Raw genomic sequence first — 6,095 nt, 5'->3', positions numbered from 1 at the left:
TTTGTTGATTGGACATTCTTGGCCTCGTGATGATTTTCAACTCTTCCAGCTAGGTTCCACATTGCTAATTGTTTACACCTTAAACTTACATCTGTTCGACAATAAAGTAAAGAGACAAATGTGTCAATTAACAAGATTTTGATGATTCTTTTGGTGAAATAACATCAATTGCCACAACTTAAATTATAACGCTCAACTTGTCAGATCACCTTTGATTTGTATGAAGAAAAGGCAAATTGCAGTTGCTTACATCTTACAAATTGCACGGAATTATGCTGAAAGAGTATCGTATTGTGCAGAGCATTATGCAGATCCACAAACAAAGTAGAAGAGTTTCAATTTTCTGATTTAATTTAATTTGTGGTGTGATCAAGCAAAATCAGTCTGAAGTCAGGCATATTAAATTTTCATTTTCCTACATGATTGTATAAAACATTTGCAAACCTAGATTTTGCAGAAAACCCCATTGAAATTGAACATTTAGTTCCACAGATATGAACAGTTGAAGTGTAATATAATAGGCTATACCTGAAAATCAGTATTTCCGACATCCGACTGATTTTGCTTGATAACATCAAATTTAAAGAAACAAACTTAGTCTTTGCAGCAAATTCTAGAAGTAGGAAAAAGCAAACTTTTGCTCCGCACAAATCACTTGGCTTTGCTTACATGTACGACTAAGGTAACATTGTGAAGGTATTAAGGGGTTTTTAATATTTTATATAATTATGGGACAATAAATTGCACATTTGTGATGGTTATTTTTGTAAATTTATGTATTTGATATCTTAATAATTTTATGATGATTAAATTATTTGTATTCATGAATTGAAATGTTATGTATGTAATGAATTTTCTTCAAGCTTATTATAGATTGCCACTGTATCAATGTAGAGCTGACTAGTTGAAACCATAAAGAATTGTATTGTTTATTTAAACTGTTACTTAAGCAGAGGTTTATTGCTTAAGCAGAGGTTTATTGCTAAAGCAGAGGTTTATTGCTTAAGCAGAGGTTTATTGCTAAAGCAGAGGTTTATTGCTTAAGCAGAGGTTTATTGCTTAAGCAGAGGTTTGTTGCTTAAGCAGAGGTTTATTGCTTATGCAGAGGTTTATTGCTTAAGCAGAGGTTTGTTGCTTAAGCAGAGGTTTATTGCTTTTAAAGCAGAGGTTTATTGTTTTAGCAGACATTTTGTTGCTTAAAAGCAGAGGTTTATTGTTCAAAATATGTTTTACAAGGTGTCCCATAAAAAGCGGGTTGCAACAAATATATTTAAACTTTGTTTGCATTAATCATTCACAGGTTGACTGCACATGCACAGTGCATATAGGAAGAATTGTTTGGAGCGTTGCATGCATCAGTTGTGGCTCACTTTGTCTAATTTTTCTCAAAAATTAAACCAAGTTAGATAATGTATCTTAAAGGAATTTTCTGAGAATTTAAAAAATAACATTAACAAGTCGGTAAGTTTTACGGTTGTAAAAAAAATGTATATTTTGACCTACAACTCGAAACTAAGAGACCTATCAAAATTTGAATACCATTTTTGAAATTCTCAGAAAATGTCCTGCACTTTCTATGGGACACCCTGTATGTTGCCTCATCTGTCTTTCTTATATTCAATAATTTATAGTATGTGACATATATTTTAAGGATTACAATTTGTCATCAGTGTTAATTGACCAATTAACATGAAAAATCTTCTTAATATCTCTCTAAAATATAATAATTACTACAGATTGTTGCATTCCTATTGACAGCAAGATGATAATCTTTTGATTTCGGAGCCAAATGATTGTGAAGAAATGTTTTGTATATTTTGTATATAAATTATATAATGGATTTGTTATGATGTACAAGAAGAAAACTAACAATATGTACGTCAGATTATTGTGTCTTGGAATATACCGTATTTCCTTTTAATGTAAACGCCCCCTCATTTTTTTTTCAATGAAAAAGTAACCAAAATTCAAAAATTTCCAGGCTTACCGGTATATATTGTGTGAGTAAAATTGCATGGACATGCATAACCTATTCTAACTTAAACTTAATTGCCAAATTGTAGTGGAATTTCACTAAGTAAATCAGATTGCTTAAAATGCACTTACAAAGATAATAATCATATCCCATGCGTGCCGGCCTCTTGGATTTGAACGCAAAAACAAACCAGAAGTGAGTGATACTTGTGATTTTCAGCCCAATTTTTGTTGGAAATTTGAGTTTAATAAACCTTTTCGAAAATGTCACACCCCGGGATGCTTATTTAAGGAAATATGGTAGTTCAATATATACTGTCTCTGTATAATTTGATTGAAATATCATTTACTCGGATGTTGAGAACACAATATATATGGTTTTGCATGATTACTATGTTTTCTGAAGTAGATGGTTGGTCACTCAAGTACATATATATATGAATATTATATTGTTGCGATTTCGCATGCTGGCACATACGTACTGTATAAATCGTCTGAGTGGAACCTGCAAAAAAAATGGAAATTGTTGACCTTGACGGTCCGTTTTAGTTATCTAGGGCTCATTGATACATATAAGGTATCCATAATGAGATGAATATTTTGACGAGCGTGTACTGCCATTGCAAAGTCTTGAGCTAACAATGCGTGCGGTGCAAAGTTCATTCTTATAAATATCCATTCGGAGACAAGTGTGTTTCAATGTTCAAGTAAGTATGTGATGTATGCTTAGAGTATGCTCTCGTCAAAAGTTTACAGGAAAAGATTATGTGATACCAGACTGCATTGTACATTGTAGGGCTAGCCCAGCATAATAACTTGACGTTTTGTGTGTGTGTATAAGGCCAAAAAAAAATATTGTTGTGTTGCCCTCAAGTGGGAAAGTTGGGTCGGGTGTTCGGATTTTTTTTTTTTTTTTTTTTTTTTTTTTTCAAACCTTCAGTTTTTAAAAAATCCCATCAAATATTAAATAATGCTTCTTCAATTAGGAAACATTTGTCAATTTTGACTTCTGGATACCTGTTAGACATCAATTAAAGACTAGTCTTTCAATAAAATATTAATTTTAAGTGAAAAACATTGATTTTTTGAACAAATCTGTAAAAATCATTCAAAAAAAAAAAACCAACCCTGATTTTTCAGGATTTAGGGTCGGGCGGTTGAGGGCAACACAACAATTTTTTTTTTGTGCCTAATTCATGCAGCAAACTACATACTCGCCCATCGGTACTGTTTCTTGATTAAGTGTTATAAGCATTGTGGCAGTCAAAGTTACAATTAATACATCTAGTGAATTAGTCTAATTCCATATCGTACTGGCAGTTGCAGTGTGGAATTAAAAATTGCTAGTTTTCACAATCAGTACCAATGTCCAATCACGGCTAGCCACATTATTATTGCGACAAAGTTTCATTCAAGTCAACTGGTTCAGATTTGACGGTCATCACGCTAGCAACTTATCAATCAGATACCGGTAATCACTTTTCCAATAAGCGACGGAAGTTCCACACTTGCGATTGCTTACTATGATATGGCATTGAAGGCAACAGGGCAGAATGAATGACAACATTTGTATGTGCATGACGAGAGTGTTTCCATCCATCAAATTTTCGGAATTGCAATTATTGATACTCATTTATATTGCTTGGGGAGCTCAGTGTATTTAGGTTTGGGTAAATTATAATTAATATATTTCCTTGTTTTTCAGTATTTTATTTAAAATTATATTTCATTTCAAAATTCAATTAAATTTGTTAATCTGTGTGCTATTTTATAGAAGGATATATGTGACAAGATATTTGGTTCTCAGGTCAAAGATTGCATTCAGATTACCAAAATAACGGATGTAAAGTTAGTATGATAAAATCTCATCATGTTAGATTGCACCTGAAGATTTGTAACTTCATGCTTGCAGTTAGCAATTCACCTTTTCGGTAAATCCCATAAGCCTTTGCGAGCACACCTGAGACCTCGTCATTTGACGTCACGCAGATCTGCGCCGATGCGCACATCGTTTATCGACCATCGTTACTGCGCATTGCAAAGCGTTGTGACGTCAAATGACGAGCTCTCAGGTGTACTCGCAAAGGCTTATGGGATTTACCGAAAAGGTGAATTACAAGTCACAGTATGACCAAACTCCAGTAGCTTTTGTGATAATGTTTCCTGCATGCATCACAGATCAGTTGTGGTCAAAGTTACTTGTAACTTATAATCAAATTTATGTGTGTGCAGCTTTCTTGGAATGTAGACGCTGGTATTCAAGTTACTGCCAGCTGATGCGATCAAGCAAAATGAGTCTGTTGATCAAAGTCAAAATTCAGTTTTCAATTTTATTACATGGGCCATTTTCAGAGCTTTATTTTGCTGAAAACCCCATCATAATTTTGTACGGTTCCAGAGATATGGCCATTTTAGTGTTGCTCAGAACAAGAAAATACAAAGGAAGTTGAATACTATTATTGGCTATATCTCAAAATCAATATTCCCGACTCATTTTGCTTGATCGCATAGCGACTGGATGTAGATTAAAAAAATATAAAAATAAAAAACCTGATGAGTGACAAGGTACATTTTAGCAGCAACTACTGGTGTCATAAAAGAGCAACAACTTTCAATTTGTTTGAATGGGGAGGTTTTTAAAAGAGTGTGACTGTGAAGTGAAAAATCATTGTGTAACAGAGTGTTATTCAAGTTATTATGAATATTATTGGGTACCGGGGTAGTAGACGTTATAATATAGGTCCTACATTTTCTTCATTCTTCAGATACTGAACTTCATGTTTGATGTAAACTTCTCATTATGAACTTCGTTGAATTGGATGCAAAATAAGACTGAGATTTTAAAAGTTTGATACTAAATGTAGCTCAATTCTTTAGATGTACATGGCATACATTCACTCCAACAATAGGTGAACTATGCAAGGCCTATGCTCAAAGCTTCAAAATGTTTACCAAGTTATCCAAATTTGTATCGAATGTGGTACTATGAACTTTTGATAGTTCATTTTGAGCTTGGATGCGAAGCTGTGAGCACATATCAGCATATGTGGAATAGATCAATCAGAACAAATCAATCCAACAAAATTACCGGTAATACTTAATTCTTGTGAAAATTCATGTTCAGTTTGGTAGGGTGTTTAAATCATATTATTATGTTTATATTACATTGATTTGGTATTATGCACATCTAGGCATAAATATTATTATACTTTGCTATCAGTTGCTATATACCATTGTCCATTACCGATTAAAATATTGGACAGGTCCTGATATAGTTTTGAGTGTACTGTACATTGTAAAAGTGGAAATGTTCATTACATTTATTTGTTCGCTACATTTATTTTTGCACTTTTCGCACTCCAAAAATGCAAGCTGCTACCAGGAAAATAACAAGGCGCGAATATATTCCTTAAAATTGAGTTTAGGTCAATGTAAGGAAACTTAGAATCGCAATTTTAAAAACAAAGGAAACAGTTCAAAATTGGCAAAGCGCATTTGATTTTGGTTTCATTACATGTATATTGTATTATTTATATAGTTTTGTGAATTTACTTTCTTTTTGGGTAATTTAATTACATCCATACTTTAGTCTTTCAAATTTGTTATATATCGTGTTACTGTAATGAATAAGTTCAGTAACGAGGTAAATGGTGGTTAACATTTAGAATGATTTACAGGAGAATTATGTCCAATCATGACACATGGTTTATCCTTAACTGAATGATATTAGCCCTAACAACTCCCTACCAGTAGCTTTTTAATGCTACTTTTAAATCTTGTTGGATAAAGAAGTAAAAAAGGTTGCATTTGAAGGTAATATAGAATGCTCAATTGATAACTGGCCAAAAAGTTTGTCCTTCAGAGTCCAGCAAAATATTTTTTCAGCCCTTCTTTCACATCCAGATTTCATTTTTCCACTGGTACCCAAATGCCAATGGCGATGGGAGAAAGTGGGGGTGGTGATTGGACGATTCTCCTTTAAAATGTTCACAAGTCTAAAAGAACAAAAATGTTCACTTCATTGCAAAATATTTAATATATTTCTTACTTCTAAATTCCATTTGTGTTGTGTTGTTATGTCTTTTTGAAGCAGTGTTTCATTTGTTCAGAAATGGTATGAA

This window comes from Amphiura filiformis, chromosome 1 (assembly GCF_039555335.1).
Source record: "Amphiura filiformis chromosome 1, Afil_fr2py, whole genome shotgun sequence".
NCBI classification, from domain to species: Eukaryota; Metazoa; Echinodermata; class Ophiuroidea; order Amphilepidida; family Amphiuridae; genus Amphiura; species Amphiura filiformis.
The sequence above is the reverse complement of the archived record's forward strand: the minus strand, read 5'-3'. Positions refer to the sequence as shown.